Source organism: Mesoplodon bidens (assembly GCF_964165515.1).
Source record: "Mesoplodon bidens genome assembly, chromosome: 5".
Lineage (NCBI taxonomy): Eukaryota > Metazoa > Chordata > Mammalia > Artiodactyla > Ziphiidae > Mesoplodon > Mesoplodon bidens.
In genome coordinates, this window is record NC_138161.1 from 61664939 (window position 1) to 61690124 (window position 25186).

Below are 25186 nucleotides of genomic sequence, written 5' to 3' on the forward strand. Positions count from 1 at the left end.
CAAAACCAGAGACAAAGCCCTTCCAACTGTGCCTATGACGCCATGGATACACAAATCTGCCCCATTTTATACTACACAAAGAAGACTGGAATTCAGCTGTTATCAGAGATAATAAACTTCTGGTGAGTCAGTCTCTCAGCTTCATATTTACATTCCTACTGTCAGCAAGAGTCTTTAAGTTAAACATTTTTCAGAAGTAAAAATCCAATAAACAATATATTACGAATAGAATGTGTTTTCATCACTTTGGTGCTAAAATATCTGATTTTTTAGACTTTGCTCTCTTCTTTCTTGCTTTTATCCATCTCTTAGCTTCCTTGTTAAAAACCATGCCCTCTCTCCACACTTGTTCTCTCCCGAAGCTTCAGGGAAGAGGACTGCAAACTGCCTGGATGCCTGGACCCTCACACTTCTGAGACTAAACCCAGAACCACCCATGGCATGGGTCCCATTCTTTGTCTGAAGCCAGCATCTGATTGAGTCAGATATGGAGATATTATCAAATTGAACAGCAAGTCTGTATTATTTTTTTTGCTATTTGTATAAAAAATGTATGATATTTGTATAAAAAATGACTAATAAACTCTCCCAAAGAAAATAGTCTTATTATATTTTCACCCTATTTCCTCATTCCATCCTTAAAGCCACAGTGAAAGGAAAATTGTTGTGGTCACTCCAAAATATTCTTTTCCACTGCCAGTTAAGGTCTGGTTTGGGCAAAGCTAAGCAATAATTTCAAGTTTGTATTTAGAGATACTAGTTACTATGGATGTTACCTGGCCTCCTGAGGGGTCCTTGGAGTGATACCTAAGTTTGTCATTTCCCTGACATTATGTTGTAGGTGTTAGGAGGATTTTGTAAAGCTAATTTTCTCTCAGCACCATTTTATCCCCTAGGGAGTAAACAAGATGGATGGGTATTTTCCCTCAAAATAAGGCTTATGGCATTGACCAAGGCATTTAAATGTATCTTTACAGTCCTCAACTTGGTCTCCCAGGAATAGCTTTTAGAGATTTAGATATTTTTTTGTCATAAAGTATTCTATTTATTTCTCAGCAGCTGGTGTCAAAAAAGTTGTTGTTGTGTTTTTTAAATATTCCTTTTAAATAAATAAAATCTGTTTCCATATTGTGTAAAATTAGTTTTGCCTGCTGTGAGTTTATGGCATTATAAAGTGATCATTTCTTCCCATGAATTATTTAAAGTGAGGATATCAAAATCTGACGGAACAATACAATGCACTATACAATACAATTTAATTTTATAATATACCAGTTCATACTAGTATCTCACAATGCATAGCAGTTGCAATGTGTTGGCTTAGAATTAGCAAATCAAGTCTATGCCTCTCAGTTTATTATTTTTGTATATGAGAGGCAAGTCTAAATTTTCCAGTGGGCTGGAGAATCTCCCCATATTTGGCAACACATAGATAGCTAAATACATTTTTGCTAACTACGCATGCAGAGCACTGATGTTCAAGTAGCCTGGGTGATATTTACCTTTTTAAAAAAAATTCTTTAAGCAGTTGTTCACCCTCTCATTACAAAACACTGTTGGTATTATCAGCATTTCCTCTGGATTTTTCTGATCACTTTGTCTTACGGGACAAATGCATATATGTAACCACAATTATTAGCACCTCTTATTCTTACTACGGAGTTTGTACAGGAAGGGAAACAACGATCCACTCAAAGTCCCCACTGCACTTATAGGACTTATAGGAAAGCTGCTACTAAATTTTTAAGTGAGTGAGGTGGCATGAATCAATTACTAATAAACACAGAAATACATGATTATAAGCTGTAACAAAGTTTGAATCAAGGAGAGAGCAAAGGTTACTCTGTATGTGCTATCTGTGTTGTAATAAATTATAACCAAAATACTACACTGATTTTTTTTCTTTGGTGGATTTTGTAGCACTCCATAAGAGAAATTATGCCTGTTTAACTCACTATATTGAAAGGATGAAGTTAATGTTTGCTATTTAAGCATTCAAATAGTCTCTGACAAAATTCCACCACAAAGACTAAAAAAATAAAATAAAACTCACAAGGACACAACATATTATGGGACATTAGAGGTGGTTTTCCATAGCAAGAAACTGGCTTAAAGCACAGAATAGAGATCAGCAGGCACATCCCTTGCTAGGTTCACATGCTATGGACTAATATAACACACCCAAAACAAAAACCCTGAGTTCTTAACACCCATGTTGCCACTTCCTCCTCCAACCAAACTGCATTTCCTTCATCTCAGTGAAAGGTGCCACCATCACTCTATTGATCAGGCCAAACATTAGGAGCCTTCAGATTCCTTTTGCCTCACTCAACACATCGAATCCATCAAGAATCCCCATTAACTCAAACTGAACATTACATTCCAAACTCAACCATTTCTCACCATCTCTGCTATCACCAACCCAAAACATGATTATCTCTTAACTGGTCTCCTAATCAATTTCCCTGTTTCCATTCTTGTCTCTGACAATCCACTTTCTAAACAGAAGCCAGAGTGGCCTTGAAATGCAAGGCAGATCACACCATTCCCTTGTATAAAATCCACAGTGTATGTATGTTGCATGAAGAATGAAATCCAAATTCAGAACCCTAACTAGTAAGTTCCTCCACTGTCTGTTCCTGCCCACCTGTCTGATCTCGTCTCCTACCACTCTTCGCTAACTCACTGTGCTTCTGCTTCAGTGACCCATTATGTCCCTCAAGCAAGCCAAGACTATTCCTACTATCCCTACTCCAGCTGCCCCCTCTGCCTGGACTGTCCTGCCTCTACATCTTCACATGGCTGATTCCTCATTACCCTTAGCTGAACGTTACTTCACAGAGAGGTCGGTCTTTCCCAGATCATGGTCTCCAAAGCATCCCCAATTCACTCTATCCTGCTTTATTTTCCTCTTAGAATGAACTACTAGTATCTTCCTCATTTATATATATTGCTTGTGTTGTGGAGGGATGTGTTCTTTACCAGAGTGTAACTTCCATGAGAATGAGGTTCTCAGCCATATTACTCTATTAGTTATCTATTATTGCTTGACAAGTTATCCCAAAATCTAGTAGCTTAAAAAAACAAACATTTATTATCTCACAGTTTCTGTGGGCCAGGAATCTGTGTGCAGCATAACTAGGTGCTTCTAGGTCAAAGTTCAAAGTCCTTCATGAGGTTGTAATCAACCTGTCAGCCAGGGCTGTGGTTTGAACTGAAAACCACATTCTAAATTCACTCGCTTGGTTGTTGGCAGGTCTTAGTCCTTTGCCAGGTGGGTGTCTCCACAGGGCTGCCTCATGACATGGCATTTGGCTCTCCCCAAAGTAACACAGGAGACAGTGAGAGAGGCATTCAAGATGAAAGCTACAGTCTTTTTTTTATCTTAATCTTGGAAGTTACATTCCATCATTTTTGTCTTTTTTACAAATAAGTCACCAGTTCTAGTTAATACTAAAGGAGAGGGAATTACACAAGGGGGTGGGATATAGAATGTGGAGATTATTGGCGGCCAGTTTAGGATTGCCTACCACCACCATCTACCACTGTACTCTCAGTGTGCAGAATAATTCCTGGAATTTAATAAGTGAATGAATAAAAAATGAATCTCCCATGGATTAGTACTGGAACCTGTCCTAATTCAACATCTTGCCAATAATGAAGAAAAGTAGTGAACAAAAACTCCTCAAAGTAGTGACATTGAGCCATTCAAACCAAAGAGATAATCAGTCAGAAAATCAGGCCATATGAGTAAGCAAAAAGTAGTAATACAGTCTCAGTTTCTTCATCTGAAAAATATAGAAAGTAGTTGTACATGTTGGAGATTTACTGAGGTAACTCATATGGAATAGTTAATATAGGGCCTCACAAGTCAAAGGCATGGGATAAATATAAGTTATTATTCTTAGTGAGAATAAAAGCAAGGCAAGCCCTTTGGGAAAAAATAACTGAAATTATATTTTTAAGATGATTTGAGATACAGTCAAAAAAGTATCTATAAATTGCTTTGAACTGTTTACTAATGATATTAGCTTAATATGAACCTGTAGCCAAAAAGACTAATAAAATGTTGGGACTCATCACATGTATTGAAAACAAGCTAGAAAGGTTTTCCTATTTTTATGTAAAATTATGACATATTTGAATGTATGTAATGATGTATTTCTAGTCTGTACAATCCATGACAGCTCAAACGGAGAGAGCTGTGTGCAGTTTTGGAATTGAAAGATCCACAGTATGACTTGGGGTTAAAGTGTCCGAAAACTTAAAGGAAGGGCACTGAACCTGGTCTATTACATAATGGGATTATGGAAGTTATGGACAGGATAAGCACATAATTATTCATGAAATCCTAAAATATTACTACTATAGGACAAAGTTCAAGTTTGGAAAAGTAAAAACAGAGTCAGAGGAGAGGGTGTGGAGAAAAGGGAACCCTCTTGCACTGTTGGTGGGAATGTAAATTGATACAGCCACTATGGAGAACAGTATGGAGGTTCCTTAGAAAACTAAAAATAGAACTGCCATATGATGCAGCAATCCCACTACTGGGCATATACCCCGAGAAAACCATAATTCAAAAAGAGTCATGTACCAAAATGTTCATTGCAGCTCTATTTCAATAGCCAGGACATGGAAACAACCTAAGTGTCCATCATCAGATGAATGGATAAAGAAGATGTGGCACATATATACAACGGAATATTACTCAGCCATAAGAAGAAATGAAATTGAGTTATTTGTAGTGAGGTGGATGGACCTAGAGTCTGTCATAGAGAGTGAAGTAAGTCAGAAAGAGAAAAACAAATACCATATGCTAACACGTATATATGGAATCTAAGAAAAAAAAATGGCCATGAAGAACCTAGGGGCAAGATGAGAATAAAGACACAGACCTACTAGAGAATGGACTTGAGGATATGGGGAGGGGAAAGGGTAAGCTGTGACAAAGTGAGAGAGTGGCATGGACATATATACACTACCAAATGTAAGGTAGATAGCTAGTGGGAAGCAGCCACATAGCACAGGGAGATCAGTTGGGTGCTTTGTGACCACCTAGAGGGGTGGGATAGGGAGGGTGGAAGGGAGGGAGACGCAAGAGGGAAGAGATATGGGAACATATGTATATGTATAACTGATTCACTTTGTCATAAAGCAGAAACTAACACACCATTGTAAAGCAATTATACTCCAATAAAGATGTTAAAAAAAAAGTCAGAGAATGAAATACTCTTCAGTATTTTAAAGAATACCTCCCTTGAAAGGTAGCAAGGATTTACATATTAACTAGGTAGTTGGAGAAATTTCATGGAAGATATACCAAAATAGATTACAGTGTATTTATATTTGAGGTTGTCCTCATGGAAGAAAATCAAATGTCTTTCAACCTATATATTGATGTCTCCTTTTGCAACCAAATAAGCAGGATGGATCATAGCTTTGATGAAGCTATTCCAAAAGCATAAGCAGCATTCCTTTAAGATGCTATCATTCCTGCCTATTAGCAACAGAGTGACAGTCACTGTTCTACTGCTGGTCTCCATGGAGAATCAGCATTAACTAGCCATTTGCAAATATGTCTGTATATTTGTAACTTTAGCTTTCTGCACTCTGACTACCCTAAATTCCAAAGATATACCTACTGTTTTGAGAGCAAAACAGTTCCTCTGATACCGAGTCTTGAGTCTCGTGGGTTGAATGCTGGCTCTCTAAAAGATATGCCCACATCTCAATCCCCAGAAGCTGGGAGTGTGGTTTTATATGGAAAAAGGGTTTTTGCGGATCTAATTAGGTTAAGGATCTCTAGATGAGATCATCCTGGATTATCCAAGTTTGTCACCCTGGATTATCCTAAATACAATGACATGCGTTTATAAGAGACAGAGGAGAAGACAGAGACACAAAGGGAAGGCCATGTGAAGAAGGAAGCATAGACTGCAGTTATATAGAGCTGCAAGCCAAGGAATGCCTGGAACCACCAGAAGCTGGAAGAGCAAGTAATTCTCCCCTAGAGCCTTCAGAGTGGGTGTGGCCCTGCTGATTCCTTGATTTCAGATTTCTGACTTCTGGCCTCCAGAGCTGTGAGAGACAACTTCTGTTGCTTAAAACCATCAAGTTTGTGGCAATATGTTAGAGCGCATATTACCCTAGGAAACTGATATACCTAGAACAAGTAATTGCTTTGCAGAGAGGTAATGGAATGGATTAGAAAGAACATTTAAGCAAGATAGACTCAGATTTTAAACCTAGATTTTCTCTGTATAAGTTGTGTGATGTAAAAATGGAAGTCACTTTAAATCTCTGATGTTCAGGCTTTTCATTTGTAAAATCATGGTAAGCTCTCATTGTAGGATCACTGTGGGATATGGAGGTATGAAAATACCTCACTTGCTGTAAGCATTACAACAGCAGAATATCATTCTGATCAATATTCAATACTCAGCCTATTAATAAATTCAAAAATGTGCCACATATCTATAAAAATTAAAAACAGTTGTTTTCCTTGAGAATCAACATTTTAGCAATTAGAGCATAAGGGATTGATTAATGTGGAAACTGGTTGTGCAATACCAAATGTTTTGACAAATCTTTATTTCAAACTTACTATTCATGCCATTTTAAGCAACCTCCTTGGTTGTCAGTGGAACCATATTCAGTCAGGTTCCTTTACTGTCTCATTTTTAATACCCTCCCTAGTTTCTTATAGACAAATAATGGAAAGTAATGCCAGAGTATTACTGGAAAATATTTGCATCTAGCTTGGGCTTAAGACAGCCAGATAAGAAACAAAGACTGTGATAACAGAATTTTCCTAAATGTTAGTCTAAGAAAATTAACAACAGCATAATAATCTCTAGGACAAAGTTGTCAAATTCATACCAACCGTGAACACCTTTGGTTATCCCTGACGTTAAGGAAGACAAAAAAATAAAAGGAGATCTAACAATAAGTTTCCTAGATGGACAATATAGGAATCAGGCAGTTTGGGTATTTCATATTCTGGAATAACTCCTTAATACCAGAAAATTGAGACTCTAGTGAAAGCTATTGAAAATACACACAACAAAAGTGAAAAAATTTTTCAAGAATTGCTCTTTCTTACTTTTCTAAGGACAAACTTGGCAAACATAATAAAAAAATAAAAAATTAAAGTGAAAAATATAATAGATTAGCTATACTGTTACTTGTGGCTGTTAAAACTTATTTTCTCTGTATAAGTTGTGTGATGTAAAAATTATTTATTTATTTATTGTTTGTTTGTTTGTTTGTTTATTTATTCTTTCACTCATTCATTCTCTCAACAAATATTTATTAAATGCCCCGTCAATACCAGGCATTATGTTAGGTGCTAGAGATACAGCCTTGAATGAGATATCCATTCCCTATCTTAAAGGAGATTTGGATAAAATAATCAATTAAAATAAGGCACACATTATAGGAGTACAATGTAAGGCAACCCTAATTAGTTGGGGAATGAGGGAAGGCATCCAAAGAAAATGAGCTTTAAGTTGAGACTTGCTAAGTTATTTCAGTAAGGGGGAGAAGAGAAAAATCGAGACTTATTCCAAATGAAGGGGAGGACAAAGACCAGAAATAGGAGTGAGGTGTGCATTGAAGGCATGAAAAGAAGTTCAGTATGATTGGAGCATAGAAAGCCAGGGAAAAAGTGATATAAGTCAGGCTGGAAGAGGAGACAGGGGCCAGACTTTAAGATTAAGGACATCAGGAGAACGTTGCAATAACTTAGGTGAGATAAAATGGTACCGTAAACTAGAATGGTAAGGAATGAACAGATTTAAAACATACTTAGGAGGAAGATCAAGAGAACTTGGAGACTGAATGAACGTGGGGACAGTAGGGGATATGGAGAAGGTAAGGATAATGCCAGGTTTCTAATGTACGCAATTATGTTGCGACACTGAAGGTAAGGGCATGTCTGCAGGGAAGATTATGAGTTTCCTTTGGGATACGTTGTTTGGGGTGTCTATGGGTAATCAAGAAAAGAAGTCTAGAAGGCAGTACTCAGAGATAAGTCTGGGTAGGAGAGAAAACTGTGTTGGCCATCCATATGAAGACACTAATTGAAGCTATGGGAGTAAATGAGATTGACCAGGAGTTCTATCCAAAGTGAAGAGAGAGCCTAACAGAGAGTCTTGAGAACAACAGTCTTTAATACTGCAAAGGTTAAAAGTAAGACTGCTGTTAAAGGACTTCGTAATTCCCCTTCATAACAAACCCTTGCTTTTCTATAGCAATTCAACACTTTCCCTTACATGCATTCTCCTTTTTGGCTCTTAAACAAGCTTATGAAATAAGCAGGGGTGGCAGTATAACTCTTTACAGATAAGAATCAAGGTTCCAAGAAGTTAGGTCTGAGGTCACTGCACACCAATGTGAAGACTGCAACTTGAAACTTATTTCCAGTGTAGTTTTCTTTCCTTAACACTACTCTGCTCTCAAACATCAGCTGCTTACAGCTTCTTCCTTAATGCTAGCCTGGGCAATAGCCTACTTGGCATCGCTAAAGATGTTAAGCTTTGTGTACATATCAATCAAAAACCTCTCCATCTAGAACTGCCCTAAGGACAGAAGGGTTAAACTGAAGCAAAATTATGAAGTAGGAGAACTATTTCTTAGAGCTTGGAGCTTCCTACCTTCTCCATCTCTATCTTTCCTTCTGTAAAAACATTTGTTCATTCACTCACCAAATAGTTACTAAGCTAGATACTTTTGAATACAGGAGTTAATAAGTCACACCGAATCTCCACCTGCATGAATCATACACAATAGCAGGATGGCAGATGTAACAACTAAATATACTTAAAGTTAGGAAAGAGAGGAGTAAGGAGCTGGGGGAGCCATCAACAGGCAGACCCAACCTACCCTCAAGAGGCTGCGGAACACATCTTAGAACAAGTAACATTTACACTGAGACTTAAAGGACAGTTGAAGTCAACTATTTTGGCTGCTGTTGTAATGAGAAAAAGTGAGCCTATCAATTAATTCAAAAAATGAAAATAGAAGCTTATAGGTTAATGGACTACCTTTTATATTTTTCAAAATGGAAATCCCAGAGTTTGCTATGCTTGATCCAAAAGAAAGAATCTCCTTAAATTGTGACATTCCTGGAATTGCACCATTCAAGTCTAAGAGATCGAGAACATTACTCACACACACCTCAACTCACACCAACTAGGCAGGCATTTAATTTCTCTCCTCCTGAGTCCAGATTTGAAGGCAAGGAAAGAATTTTAAATACATTTTCTTATTTAGTCCCCATGACTCTGAGTTATATTATTCATATTTTACAGAAGAGAAAATCATCTGAAATAGTAGGTAATCTGCCCAAGATTACAAGCCAGTAAATGGGTACTCAGAACATGAAATTAGTTGATTGGTTTTAAAGCATCTATTTGTTCTACCCCACACCACTGCTTTTGCCAAATAAGTGCTCTGTGCTAATGGGAAACTGTATGGGGGTTCTTTCAGCAAACAATAGAGATGCTTAAAAAATATTTCTAAATATACTAGCCTGACTACCCTATTTAAATTTACTATCCACCTACTCACCATACATAAGTCTCCATCTCTTTTGCCCTATTTTTAAAAAGAACTTTGTTAAAGTATAATTGAAAAACAATAAATTGCACAAATTTAAAGTGTACAATTTGATAAGTTTTGACACATTGACCAATGAAATCACTACCAAAATCAAGATAGTAAAATTATTCATCACCCCCAAAAGTTTCCTTATGCAACCATTGATCTACCTTCTGTCACTACACATTAGCTTATATTTTCCAGAATTTTATATAAATGGAATCTTATAGTATGCACTTGTTTTGTCTACTTTCACTCAGTATAATAATTTTGAGATCCACCATGTTGTAGTAGGTATCAATAAATTGCTCTTTTTATTGTTGAGCATACTCCATTGTATAGATATACTACAATTTCTGTATCCATATCCATTCACCTCTTTATGGACATTAGGCTGTTTATAATTTTTAGCTTATACAAATAAAGCTGCTATGAACATCTGTGTACAAGCCTTTACAAAGACATATACTTTCTTTTGTGTATATACATAGGAGAAGAATGACTGGATCACATGGGTGTATGTTTAACTTAAAAAAACCTGTCAGAATATTTTCCAAAGTGGCTGTACCATTTTGCTTTTCCATCAGTAATGTATGAGGGTTCTGGTTTCGCCACATCTTTGCCAATATTTGGTATGGTCAGTCTTTTTAATTTCAGCCATTGTAATAGGTGTGGAGTAGTATCTCATTGTGGTTTTAATTTACATTTCCCTAATGACTGATGATGCTGAACATCTTTCCATATGCTTATTTACCATCCCTTTATCTTCTTGGGAAAGTGTGCTCAACCACAACGAGCACATGCAGCTTAATATCAAAAAAACAAACAACCCACTCCAAAAATGGGCAGAAGCACTAAATAGACACTTCTCCAAAAAAGATATACAGATTGTCAACAAACACATGCAAGGATGCTCAACATCACTAATCATTGGAGAAATGCAAATCAAAACTACAATGAGGTATCACCTAACAGCAGTCAGAAGGGCCATCATCAAAAAATCTACAAACAATAAATGCTGGAGAGGGTGTAGAGAAAAGGGAACCCTCTTGCACTGTTGGTGGGAATGTAAATTGATACAGCCACTATGGAGAACAGTATGGAGGTTCCTTAAAAAACTAAAAACAGAACTGCCATATGACCCAGCAATCCCACTACTGGGCATACACCCTGAGAAAACCATAATTCAAAATGACTCATGTACCACAATGTTCATTGCAGCTCTATTTACAATAGCCAGGACATGGAAGCAACCTAAGTGTCCATCAACAGATGAATGGATAAAGAAGATGTGGCGCATATATAAAACGGAATATTACTCAGCTATAAAAGGAAATGAAATTGAGTTATTTGTAGTGAGGTGGATGGACCTAGAGACTATCATACAGAGTGAAGTAAGTCAGGAAGAGAAAAATACTGTATGCTAACACATATATATGGAATCTAAAAAAAAAAAAAAAAAAAAAGAAAAAAAAAGGTTCTCAAGAACCTAGGGGCAGGACAGGAATAAAGATGCAGACGTAGAGAATGGACTTGAGGACACGGGGAGGGGGAAGGGTAAGCTGGGATGAAGTGAGAGAGTGTCATGGACTTATATATACTACCAAATGTAAAACAGCTAGCTAGTGGGAAGCAGCCGCATAGCACAGGGAGATCAGCTCGGTGCTTTGTTGACCACCTAGAGGGGTAGGATAGGGAGGGTGGGAGGGAGACGCAAGAGGGAGTAGATATGGGGATATATGTATATGTATAGCTGATTCACTTTGTTATAAAGCAGAAACTAACATGCCATTGTAAAGCAATTATACTCCAATAAAGATGTTTAAAAAAAACATATAAAAGAAAAAACAAAACAAAACAAACAAAAAAAGAACAGAGAGTACTACTAAAGGTAATTAGGAAATTATATTTTTTAACAAGAATATAAATGGATTTTTCTTCCTTCTCATAACTTATTTGAAAGCAATTTAATAAAATAATATGTATATGAAAAAATAAATAAATAAAAAGATTGGGTCATATTATTATTGAATTTTGATATTTTTTAATATTTTCTGGCTACAAGTCCTTCATCAGATATATTCTTTACAAATATTTTCTTATAGTTTGTGGTTTGTCTTTTCATTGTCTTAATAATGTTTTCAAAGAGCAGAAGTTTTTACTTTTGATGAAGTTCAATTTATTCTTTTCTGGATCATGTGTAAATGGATAGTGCACTGATCATCTCCTAACATACTTCATGATTCACTTTTCATTGATGGATTCCAAGTGTCTAGAATGGTACCTAATACACAGTAGGTATTCAATGAACATTTGATTAATAAATAAAAATTTCAAGAAGTTAAAATGCAAATAGTGGAGACAGTTTGTAGACAACATAGAATATAAAGTAGTCTTAAGTGCAAAGGCATGTTCAATTTTTGTTATCTGATCTAATACAAATGTTTATTGATATAAGTACCCAAATGTATTAAATTCTTTCAGTTAAAGAACCAGGTACTTTTTACCTGGAGACAAATTCTTTCTCCTCCAAGATATGAATTTGAGGTTCTGTAGAACTTAAAGTAGTAACTCCCCTACCCATCTCCATTCTCCACACCCCCAGTAACTCAAATCCTATATGAATCTTTGTAAATAAATTAAAGCTGATGAATTCTCAAAAACTCTAATCGTGCCAATTATAAATAAGCCTCAGGATGGATTTCAACGAGCAGCATCCCCAAAACCATTATCTGAAACTCTAATCCATTATTTTTTCTTTCATAATTAATTTTTCTAAGTAGGTCAGTACTATTCATTTTATTTAAGTGCTGTTCCAGTAATCCCATTTTCTCAACAACCAAAGTCAACTATAACTATATCCATATTTTTAATTAAATATACCAAAAACATTCTTATATTATGCAAAACACTAAATTAGGCATAAAAGTTTTTTTTCTAATAAGTAATATGATAATGTACTATATTGGTCCTCAATTGCACATCTTGGCCATACAAATCTGGTAGAGTCTTATAAGCACCTCAAGGATTTCCAGATATATGGGTGCTTAAATAGGTATTTCCCACAAGAAAAAGCTTATTTTATTACATTTTAGCATCTAAATCACTAGGAACAATTACCAGAAATGTATATAAGTAAATAGATAGATAAACACATGATGTGGTAGACATACATATTATATGTTATATGTATAACTATATATACCTACATTTTGTGTGTGTGTGTGTGTGTGTGTGTAGAACATCAAAATTCAACTCACTGGAACACAGGAGATAAAATGGTCAAGCAGCCAACAGAATTTGTCACATTGATGTACTTTACTCCTAAGAGAGCTTCTCAGGTCCCCCTCACTCAGAGCTTACATATTCTCCATTTAGATGCAATTCTAAAAACACTGGGATCTGCTTTCCTATCCTCAACAGATTAAATGTTGATAACTCAACAGTGTAGGTGGATTTGTGGGTGATACTAGCTGCAAGCAGCCTGACATGGGGAGAAATGAGAGCTCTGATAGAGCCCATCTAAGCAGTGTCCTGGTGGGGTCACCGAGGTCTGCTGATTAGGAGGAAACTTAGTGGAAATGGGCGAAATTTCTGGGAGGAAGGGTCTGATGTTCTCAGAGGATGAAATACTCGAGACTCAGTGACAAGGTGATATGAATCCAATAGGAGACTCACAGCAAATAGAAATTCATTATTTTGTTATTTAATGCAAGTTGCTTTTTAAATTATTCTTTCCCTATGAATTTTACCACCAGGTATTTGTGAATATTCTGAGTGAATTAATGCTTCCTGACTTATTAAAGCACTTTTGACACTATAAATTAGCTAACTCTTTCTTAAAAGATACTAAGAAGATAAGGCTTTGCATTTCCCATAAAGGAAAATAAAATCACCACAAGTATATCCATTACGAACCACTGAGGTATGAATTTAGGGAAAATTAGGATGAATATAGAATACTATCCTAACTTTCTGCAGTACTCCCTGAACTGTCACCAGAGTTCTTAATTCAAATATGTACTCTTGATCTAAAAATATGCTAGCCCAAGAAACTGAATGATTACCCCTCAGCTGAAAGCATATTTAGTGATCTGAGATAGGAGAAATTTCATTTCAGTCAAGCAAATGGTTTTGGTTTTCCAACCAAAGGAAGGCTTCATCATGTACGAGCCATCATTATAATGGAATGTGACAGAATTTTTTTAAACAGATGTATTTTAACGTAGATCTCTAATAAGGGCTATTTTTCATAGTAGTCATCCTGGTAGCAACTTACTCCAGGGTTACTGTCAATACTTGGAAGTTGGGGCATTGCCTTTAGAATTAGTTCCTGAAAAAAAAACAGTCTTTTTGCTTCATAGTTACCCTTTCTCTACCACCACATGCCCCTGATTACCTTACTACGAATGTGCCTCACTTACACTGATCAGCAAAGAGCCTCCTCCTGGGATTGGTATCATGGCCTACTTATCCTGGGCTTTGCTGAGGGTTAGGGGTTTATGGGAATTAAGAGTCTATTTTTGACCACCGCATCTGTGTGGCATACCAAACTCCTTTGGCCAAAAAAGCAATATAAAATTGAGATTACCAAGGGCCCTATTCCTGGGACTAGAGAATGAGAAAAATTCTCCACGACAAAATAGAGGACTTTTAGGAATCACTTTTCATCTGAAGTTCATGTGTGCATGTTTCCGGCTTGGCTTAATTGACCTGCTCTTCCAGTATCTGCTGCCTGTAATCTGAAGGAAAACTCTGACCTTACCAAGAAGGTTGTCATAGAGTAACACGGTAAATAAAGTATAATGAGTTAATTTGAGCACCTAGTCTAGGGTTCTATGTACCCTGTGGGTCTTCAGTAAGAATTTGTTGATTATGTCTGACTCACTTTCAATGTGAATAAGCCACATACATATTGCTATTAAAATAAAACAAGCAACACAAATACTTTCTAACTTCCCGGAAGTGGAAGTAAAGTAGCGAATTGGAAGAACCACTCTCACCCTTCCTAATCCCCACTCCCTGCAAACCAATTCAAAGGAAGAAAAGAATATAAAGGGGAAAATGAACATAAGAAAAACAATTAGCCATTGCAGTCTGCAAAGCCTGTAACGTTATCTAGAATGACAGCATAGCCATTGTTCATGCTGCCAGAGCCCTGCATGTTTGCTAGCTCACCCGAGGTCCTGGGAGAATAATAAACTAAGCAGATTAGATGTAGACTGATGCCTCCATTCCACCACCACCTCACACAACAAGCACACTGTTCTGAGTGTCTGAACACATGCAGGCAGGTAAACCCAGAGAATGGGCACTCCATGTTGGCGGGAGGGGAAGAGGCTGCCAACAAACAGGGCCTGTTTATTATTTAACAGTTGGTACTGCTAGAGGCCTGGCACTGCTATAGAGCACTCTCTGTTTCAGTGCAAGTCAGCCTGATTATGAGAGCGTGTGAGCCAAATCGTGTTTACCATAGTCTGTGAGAACCTCAGTGCCCCCAACAGACATGGAAATTCTTACAATAGCTCTCATCCAAACAGAGAACATCATTCCTGAGATGGAGGTAAAGGGCTTTGTGTGCTTAAATCTTGTCTGATCATCTGCTCAGTGTCTCTACGTGTACTTGCTTTTCTCCTGCTTAAGACTAGTCATTCCTCTTTAATGACATATTCCTCTGCTTTTGCTTACTCTACTTCAGGACCTAAATCAACCAAATAATGGGTGAATCACCCATCTACTAATAGTGCTGATGCTGTCTTGCACGCTTTGGCTTTCCAGCAAAAGAATCTGCTGCCCAGGACAGCTACCTCCTGCTTCACCAGAACTGCCTCTGCAGTGAGTCTCTTCTCTGCCAACGTGGGCCACAGGTGGATGCCTTCCTACAAATCCAATCAGCAGGATAATGCACGACTATCACAAGAGTGGACCTTAATGACAAAGAGCCCTGCTTAGATGGTCACCCCATTAACTTTGATTTGATTATTCTGCCCCAGCAGAACACTTGGCTTTATAACCACAGGTGGCACCAGCCCAACATAAAACCTGTAGAGAAAGTAGTCTGGTTCATAGATTTTCAAAATGTTAAATATGATATAAAATACAAAAATGGTAAGTATCGAGATAGTCCCTGGCTCCCTAGGAAAGCTCCAACTTCTTTTAAAAAATAAAAAAGTTCAGAGCACATGAAACAATCATGATAACTAGGCAACACAGATCATCTAATCATTTCCTTTGAAATTCAACATAAATCAACCACTCTTTTAAGTGTAAGAATCTTGGCTTTTATCTTTAATACCAAGGCAGCTTTTGATATTATGTGAATTTATTCTATACAACTGTTTATAAATTTGAGATAAAACTGGCTCCATATAAACTAATTCAATATTTTGAAACTTAATTGTACCTTCGATACACTATGATCATGTGTAAATCACCAAAATGCTTTCTACCAATAAAGATAGAGGCATAACAAACTATATTGTCTTACCTGAAACAATGTATATTAATTTTTGTCAATTTTCTAATTGACAGTTGATATTTACATGCTGCAATATCAAACTACTGTTTGTTTTTCCTTAATAATCTTTCAAGTTTAAATGCCACTCAAAGAAAACAAAATATGCTAAGTATAGTTAAATAAAGCCATAATTTTATATTTTTCATTTTATTATGTTTTCAAAGAAAGTACTTGTCCTTAGGTCATAGATCATATACACATACATAGTGAATAAAACTACAACAACAGAGAAGGTATGAAAAAATAATTCCTTGGTTAGGATAAAGTTAATTCCTAATTTAATTTAATCACTTCCTCTACTGATCAGAGATGCTTCATAAACAGCCCCAAATTAAGGAAGTCAATTCTAAAATGAAGGGGCTTCTCCCAAAGCATTCTGCATATAATAATGTTCATAACTACTAGTTAATAGCAGAGCAATGGATCCGATTATAGGTTCACAAAGGGAAAGGTGCTATTTCAGCCATGACAAAAATATGGACAGGGATTTTTCACAATGAGTAGATTAAAGACAATGACATGTGTTTATCTTTGTGCTAAAATACTTCACAGCTAGAAAGAGACATTAGTAACAGTTCACACTTGTCGAGAGCTTACTATGTGCTAGATACTCTTTTAAGAGCTTTATATGAATGTACTCGTTCAATCCTTACAACAACCAAATAAACATGTACTATTATTTCCTCCATTTACAGAGGAGGAAACTGAGGCACAGAGAGGTTAAGTAACTTGCCTGAGGCAGAGTCTAATAATAATCACTGTGTTGAGCTTTTCATAGTGCTGATCATTCCATCTGAGGTCCATGTCTAATTTAAAGATATGTGGTTCCAGAGGCTGTAAATGTTAGAGCTAAAGCAATTTAAAATGATCTAGTGCATGGTTCTAGAATTCCAGGTTGGAGGAGGAGGTTTGGAAAGACTGTGAAACCTCAAAATTTTGTGGATAGATATACTTTTCTGAGAAAAGAATATGAACCATGAAGCTAGTCTAAATCTCTCAATTGAGAGATTAAGGAAATAAAGCCATGGAGCAATGCATGTAAATGTTACATATTATAAGAAAAAAATAGAAGAACCAAGCTTAGAAACCAGGGCTCCTGTCATTACCTTCTCAGCCCTAACGCCCTCAGGTGACTGGTCTTCCATGGCAGAAGAAACCTGAGCGAATGACACAGAGACTTTACCTCTGCCAGTTCCCCATAACTCAGTAAAGCAAAACAAGGAGACAAGAAAAACAGAAACTCTAGCGGAGTCTGTTCTTGGATACTCAATGCTAATGGAAAAAAGGTGGAACATTTAAGAGATAAGAAGAAAAAAATTCTCTAAATTTCTTTTTATTTCTCTTGGATCTCTTAATGGTAGTTTATGTTTACCCAGAAATCATCTATTGTGTCCACATTTTTCAAATTTATATGTAAAGTATTCATAATAATTATTTTAACTTCTTCTATTTCTATGGTTACTTCCCTTCCCGTATTTCTAATTTTGTGCATTTGTAGGCGTTCTCATTTGGTGATTAAATCATGGAATGTTGATTTATTTATTGTTTTGTCATTCTCTTTGTAAAACCCAATTCTAATTTATTAGCGGCTCTTTTTCTGTTCTCTAATTCATTAATTTCCGGTTTTATTTTTTATCAATTTTTTCTTTCTGCTTTGCAGATTTTTTTTTTCTTTTAACAAACTTCCTGAGATGAATGCTAGTATGTTTATAATTATTTTTCCCTGAAATGTTAATATCTAAAGCCATGGATTTTCCTCTGAACACTGCTCTAACTATACCCATATGTGCTTATTTTCTATAAATTCTGTAATCTTTGTTTAATTGAAAAAATGGATTTTAAAAGTTTAAAGTTTACCAAGAGATAATAGTTTTAATTTTACTTCTCAATAATAAACTATATTTGTAATAGATGACTTTAGTTTTATACTTATTGCTTTAAAATATATTCTTGATCTTAATTCTGCCATCTTATTTTATATTATTTTAAAAATCACTTCCTTTCTTTTCTCTGATTTGCTTCATTACTGTATTTCTATCCTAACAGTTTGGAAGTTTTATCTTAGTTTGTTAATTCTTCTATTGCAGTGTTTCTCAAACCTACAGGCTTTATTTAAAACATAGATTCCAATTCTCATCCCTCTCCATCAAAAGATTCAGTAGGTCTGTATTGAGATACTGGGTATTTTTTTAAAGGATTTTATAATACTCATTCTGATGGTCTGATGACCACATCTTGAGTACACTGTTTTAATGGTTAACTTTATACATTTTAATAATGGAGTTGAAGTCCTATTTTTGATTTCATGACTTTATAATACAACTTTGGATTATCTAAAAAATTACTCTAAAAAATCATGAAAATACTCCCCTACACTTCCTTTTGTGCTCTACTCTCTCTTTCCTCTCACGACTGGACTTTTAATTTTTTTTTTTTTTTGCTTTATAACAAATTTAATCAGTTATACATATACATATGTTCCCATATCCCCTCCCTTTTGCGTCTCCCTCCCACCCTCCCCATCCCACCCCACTAGGTGGTCACAAAGCACCGAGCTGATCTCCCTGTGCTATGCGGCTGCTTCCCACTAGCTATCTGCCTTACGTTTGGTAGTGTATATATGTCCATACCGCTCTTTCACTTTGTCACAGCTTATCCTTCCCCCTCCCCATATCCTCAAGTCCATTCTCTAGTAGGTCTGTGTCACGACTGGACTTTGATTCAATTGTTACTTTTAATTCTTCTTATTATTTTTATAGCTTTAAATAATGCATCTACATCTGTGCTACTTAGTTTGCCAAATTTAGACAGTATTGATCCCTCATTCCCAGCTATGAAACACAGGTGAATGAATCCACGCTTGCCTCCTATTATTTCCTCTTTACCTTTCAAACCTCTCAGGTTCTGTCATGTTATTATTTCTATATCATCAAGGTTTACACCATGTACATTCTATTCTGTAACATCCTCCCCTCCCTACCCACATTGTTTAGTCATAAGTCTATTTTTAAGTTGATTTGAGATTCACTAATGTTTATTTATCATGGCTTCTCTTAATATTTTGGTAGCCTAAACTCATCACTAAAATTTTGCTGTTTTGCCTGTTTACCAGAATAGTTCATGGTGTTACAGACTCTTGAGTACTTGCATTTTAAAATTTTGAGGCAAATCCAGTCTCTCACCTTTTGATATTTTTCATATATGCTTTTCAGGTGTACTTCTTCAGCCAGGAATTTCTGTAATTTCATCAAGATGGATCTCAGTGCTTATTGCTCAGCACCATGATTTTCCTAGGATACAGTGTGCCCTTTTCAGTATAAAAATTCAGGACTATTTCCAGAAAAATTTTATTCTATTATACATTGAAATTGTTTTCCATTTGTTCTGTTCTTTTTTTTCCTTCACAAATATCAGTTGTCCCAATTATTCCTTTGCCTTCCAAAGGTGTAAGATAAAATTTTGTTTATTCAATTTTAACAGCTAACACATTTACATGATTCCAAAATACAAATGTATGAAATGATACACAGTACAAAGTCTACCTTTCATCCTGTTTTCCATCCACCCAGTTCTTATACCATCCTCTGACAGGTAACTACTGCTATTAGTTTGTTGCTTTTCAAAAAACAGATATGCCACTAAAAACAAAATATATTCTTTGTATGTATGTTTTTATATAATACACGCTGCTCTACATCTTGCATTTTTCACTTAAAATATGTATATTGAATGGAAATCCAATAGTTCATTAGCCTAAGCCTCTTTTGACAAACATTTAGATTGTTTCCAATATTTCCAACAACAACGAATGCTGTAGTGAATGATCTTATGTATATATTATTTTACTCATGTGGAATAAGTTCTTAAAACCAGAATTGATGGGTTAAGGAGCATATGTACTTGTTATTTTGGTAGATATAAAATTTATTCTCCCTTTGAAGTTGTTTATTTTTGGCATTTTGATAGATGAAAATGCATCTGGGTGTTTTTCTAATTTGCATTTCTCTTATCATGAATATTTTAATCTTTATTTATCTCATTATGTATGAGTTGAATATATATTAATATGTTTAAGAGCCATTTGAATGTTTTGTGCCAGTTTTCCTATTGAGTTGTTGGTCTTCTTCCTTATCAATTTGCAGGAGCTCTGATTTATTAGGGAGATAATATTTTTATTTGAGATATGAGTTGCCAATCATAATTATCACTTTCTCACATCATTTAAAAACTATTTTTAAGGTTTTTTTTTTCTCATTCACAATTCTAGTGATATTGTTAGAAGTTCTTTCCTTCTGCTACTTTCTATATCTAACATGGCTTTTAGTTCTAAAAGTTTTATTTTTCTCTTCCATTTCTTTCCTGTTCTCTCATAGGTCATTTTATTTCTCTTTTTGTTGTTTTACTTCTTTAATCCCGTATATCTAATCTTTGACCTCTTATTTTAAAAAAACTACAGTTTCTTCTATTTCTTTGCTACTATGGAGAAAATATATTATTTTCTGGTATAACTCTTTTTCTGGTATATATCTTGATCTGCTTTTCCTTATGTCACTTTTGCTTTAAATTAGCTAAGAATGGGTCCAATGCTGGTTCCTTTCTGATTATTTCTCATTTTTCAATCAGCCAATTTTATCAGCTTTTTGCTGAATAGAAGAGGCTGGAGGAGTGAATTGGGGAGGTATGGAGTTTCATTTTGGTGCCATGTTTGCTGGCACATTATATCTTTTCTCTCCAGCTCTGCTATGCACACTGTTCAAGGAATATGCCTCTGCTCAGTAACTTCCCCATTTGGATTGATGGGAGCCCTAAAGGACTTGCATGGAGTCCTATATGTTACAGACCTTGCTGGTCATAATTTAATGTTTCTTTTCCTTCTCCTAAATGTGGTCAACATGGCAAAAGCTAATATGGGTTACTATCTCCACCTTGCCACCCTCACATCCTGGTCTGGTACATGTGGCAGGTTGGTACCATTCCTTTCACTGCCAGCTTCTCTGTTGACCTGTATTGTAGAATAGGGCTCAGGGACGCATCCACAGACCACCTAGAGCCTAGACTTCCCTGTTCCATGTAAGTAACAGTAGCATGTGTCCCTCAGAGTCATTCCATCTACTTTGCAGGTTCTGGCTACCCCATATGTTTAACACACTCTCTATATCCCCCTTAACTTGGTCTAAATTTCATAGTATTCCATGGTTTGTGATTTGGGATTGTGCCTGTCTTCTAAAAGAAGAGGGGTTTTATGTGTCTCATTTTTGTTTGCTTATTTATTTGTTTGATTGCCTATTTGGTTTTTGCATAAGAAGGTATGACGTAGAATTGAATTTATCATCTATGTCCTCTTAATTGGCGGAAAGAGAACTTCATTTATTAGCTCCTCTTCAACTCTTCCCTCAATTAAGTGCTTTGCCATTCCTGTCCCTAAAACTGGACTAACCCACTATAAGGTGTCAACTAAGTATTTACATTAGTTGACCATTGTATGTCTCCCATCATAAGCGTATTTGCAATAGGGGACTTTAAACCTTAGACCAAACCTTAGACTTCCAGATGAAGCTATGAAATGAAGCTATGGTTGTAGAATGACAAGTAATATGGAAGATGTGGGGAAGAAGTTAGAGGACCACAATTAGTATCTGCAAAATTACCTCATGTGGGTGATCGACAGATATGTTTGAGTTGCTTTAATCTCTAGAATTTGCTACTGCAATGCCTCATTTTTTCTACAATAAGAGAATAAAAGGAGAAAATAAGTAAATTTTCTAGTTAACTAAACAATTTTCTTTTAAACATTAAGGTGGAAATCTTTATAATTATTTCCAATTTTCTAAAGAAATGACTTGATATAGTGAAAGTATACTGGCGTGAGAAGTTCTGAATTCTTACACTCTGTCTGCCATGTATTATTAATAAAACTTTGGCAAATCATTTAACCTACTCAAGCCTCAGTTCCCCCATCTGTAAAATGGGAAAAGGAATACTCCTTTTCTTACCATATAGGTTTTCTGTAAATGAAATAATATATATCAAAATGCTTTGTAAACTAATAAACAACCAAAAAAGTAAAAGCTTCTTAATAATAAAAGATAATCCAGATAAAAATAAGGTATTATGATACTGCCAAAGATAATACAGACATATGGGTCAGTTTATCCTATACAACATGATATGCTTTTGTGACCCTTTTGTGTGATTTTTCTAATTGTTCAGCTAAGCTCTGAACTGCCATTTCACTGCTCATTGCTTTCAGTGAGTCTGCCTCTAGGAATAAAACTTCCTCTTCCCCTGCTTCCTCTTCCACAGTACGTTTATATAGTTCTTGTGTATTTTTTATGTTTTTTTATTGCCTCAAGTCTGCTGTGAAAGATAGTATAGAGTAATGAAAAGGGAAAGAAGCTCTGAAGTCAGACAGACATGGTTGAATCCTGGCTCTCTGTTCTTGTGCACTTTATTTAACATCCCTGAATCTATTTCCTCATTCCCAAAATGCATGTTATAAGTATTGTTATGAGAAAAAAATTGTATCGTATCTACATAAGGTTTGGTACATAATATGCATTTTTAAAATCAGAGATACTCTGAAGGACTATGTAATATGTAAAGTTCTTGGGTTTCATCAAATCTCATTTGCCTTCTTAAAAGCATATTTTGTCTATTTCTACATTCTTAATTGAGGTTTTAAGACAGTTGACAACTGATATATTGCAATACTTTGATCAACAGCTTTTTTTTTCATGAACCATTTCACTTTTTTCTAAATGCCACTATAGAATCTACTTTTCCTTAAGATCTACTTTTTATTGATATCCTTTACTCATCTTACAGTTCCAACAGCTTCTCTGTTTCAATTAACTTCCTTTTGTCTTAAGTAACTTTTTTTCTCTTGTGTAAAATAATATATCCCACTCGTAAACCTTCAGGACAGAGACCATATTATCTTTGTTCACAATGCTCTGAATATTATGTAAAAACAATACCACTATTAAGTAATGATTATGTATGTGAATATTATGGCTTCTATGAAGTTACCCGCTCTGAACTCATACCTAGAAGGTCACAGAATATTATTATATGGCACTTACATAATCCTTTATCATTTTGCAAACATCTCATAATCATTTAATGGAAGTCTTCAAACCACTAGAATAGGTTGATCTTGTCATTACTGTTGCTGAGAAGAGGAAACAAAGATGAAATGATAAAAACTTGTCAGATATCACATCTCATGCTATTAGGAAAAGTAGGATGAGCACTCAGTCTCTTATTCTCTTATCTGCTGATATCCATTGAGCTAGAGTTATCTTAGCATCAGAAGAAGAAATAAATCTATTCATTTCCAAGTATCATTATTTGGAAAAGATCTGTTCAGTTTTAAAGGGTGGTTTTCTTTATTTTCAAAATAAATAAAAGGCAAATCCCAGTGATTTGGGGCGGGAAGGGAGGCAGGAAAACCCACAATCTAGGGCCAGAGAACAGGAAGGAGGTAAAATTGGTGATGAGTGAATCCTCAGGCCATCATCACATGGGAGAAGTATTTAAAAAGCAAGGCCACTGTCTTTCCTCATCTGAGGTTTCCACCAGAACCCTGTAGGAGAGGAAGACATACTGCTGTGCCTTCATTTGGGGAGCAGCAGGACAAGGCAGTATCTCCTCAGCCAAAAGAACCCCTTCCTGACAGCTGTAGGGATAAATGTTTGTGCCACTAGGGCCCTCAGAAAATTATTCCCTAAAGTCACTATTGTTGTCAGTCAAAAAAACCCAAAAAACAAAAACCAAATAAACCCAAAACAGCTTCAAAGAGAAAACAATGTGGAGAGAGTAAATAAGAGTAAATAACATACAAAATTTGATGTGACCTTCCTAGCAATTTTATGGGTTTAGGGTAAAGAGTAGAAAACACTCTGAGTTGGGATTTAGAAGTCCTGATTTTAGCTTGAGCAGTTTCACTGTCTAGCTGTGTGACATCAGACAAGTGGCTTAACCTCTCTGGACCTATGATCCTTCATATTTAAAACGAGGGGGTTGGTTAATAAGTAATGTCTAAGAGTCCTTCTAGAGATCAAAATTCCCCAATTTATAATAGTAATAATTAAGATTTTACAGTGCTTTACCATCCACAAATGGTTTCCACATACATTATCTAATTTGATTCTTGTGCCAGTTCTGAGGTAGTAATATTATGAGTATGCCCATTTTAGAGGAGAGATTCAGAAACCACAAAATGGCAGAGTTGGCTCTGAACAGATGTTCCCAAGAGGAAAATACCCCTTCAGCAAAAGAAGTAGCTAATGCTAACAAGGATAAGTAACAGCAGATAATTTAGTCTGTGAGCTCTTGTTTAGGGGCGCAACAGAATTTCTAGATGCTACATTGGGGCAATGATAACCCACCCTGTGGGATGGTATCTGATGATGTATTTATCAAAAAAAACTAATAAAAAGAAAATTAAAAAAAGATACAATAATTGTTACTGCACTACACCCTAATGAATTATTGTGTTCAAGGTTCCTACAAAAAAAAAGTAATATTATACTCGGCTTATGTTTTAATTGATTTATTAATATTTTATCACAGGAATGTAATTTAAGCTCCTCATGATTTAGATCTCATAAACCTTTAGCATTTTGCAAATTCAAATTCCAATTTAAAGCCAGGGTGAGCAATTAACTTTTCTATCATCTTGTCAGGGGAGAAGGTTCGTGTTTAATTTGAGACAAAGTGACAGAAATATATATACACTGTATGTATTACTCCAATTTAATTTATGAGTCAGCACCATCCACCTTCAAAATGTAGATTTAATAGAAGGGGAGGAAGAAAAGGCCGTGCTGTCATGATAGGGCTGTGATATCTGCCCTGAATTTCTTATATAAAAAAAAAAAAGTCCCTGGTTTGTTGAGATACCAGGCTAGATTGATTGCAGGCCTATTTCCAATTCTTTTGTTTTAAATCCAGTTACTAATTCTTTGCTCATAGAGAACACAATCTCATGGATATCATGGGGAGCTCCTACCCCCCCACTTCTACCTCTGTTCCTACCCAGTTCTCGGTTTCACGTAGAGCTGCCCC

The 25186-nt window shown here is 35.8% G+C and overlaps 1 protein-coding gene across 9 annotated transcripts in view; it reads right to left on the reverse strand.

Annotated features, from left to right (window-relative positions):
* Positions 1-25186, reverse strand: part of ZBTB20 (zinc finger and BTB domain containing 20) — an 830948-nt gene that overhangs the window by 515603 nt on the left and 290159 nt on the right. The window contains exon 5 of one of the 9 annotated variants that reach the window (XM_081234534.1): positions 23200-23288. The exons of the other annotated variants lie outside the window; for them this stretch is intronic. The gene's annotated coding sequence lies outside the window, so the exon portion shown is untranslated. The remainder of the gene's footprint in view (positions 1-23199; positions 23289-25186) is intronic. 9 annotated transcript variants of the gene reach the window in all.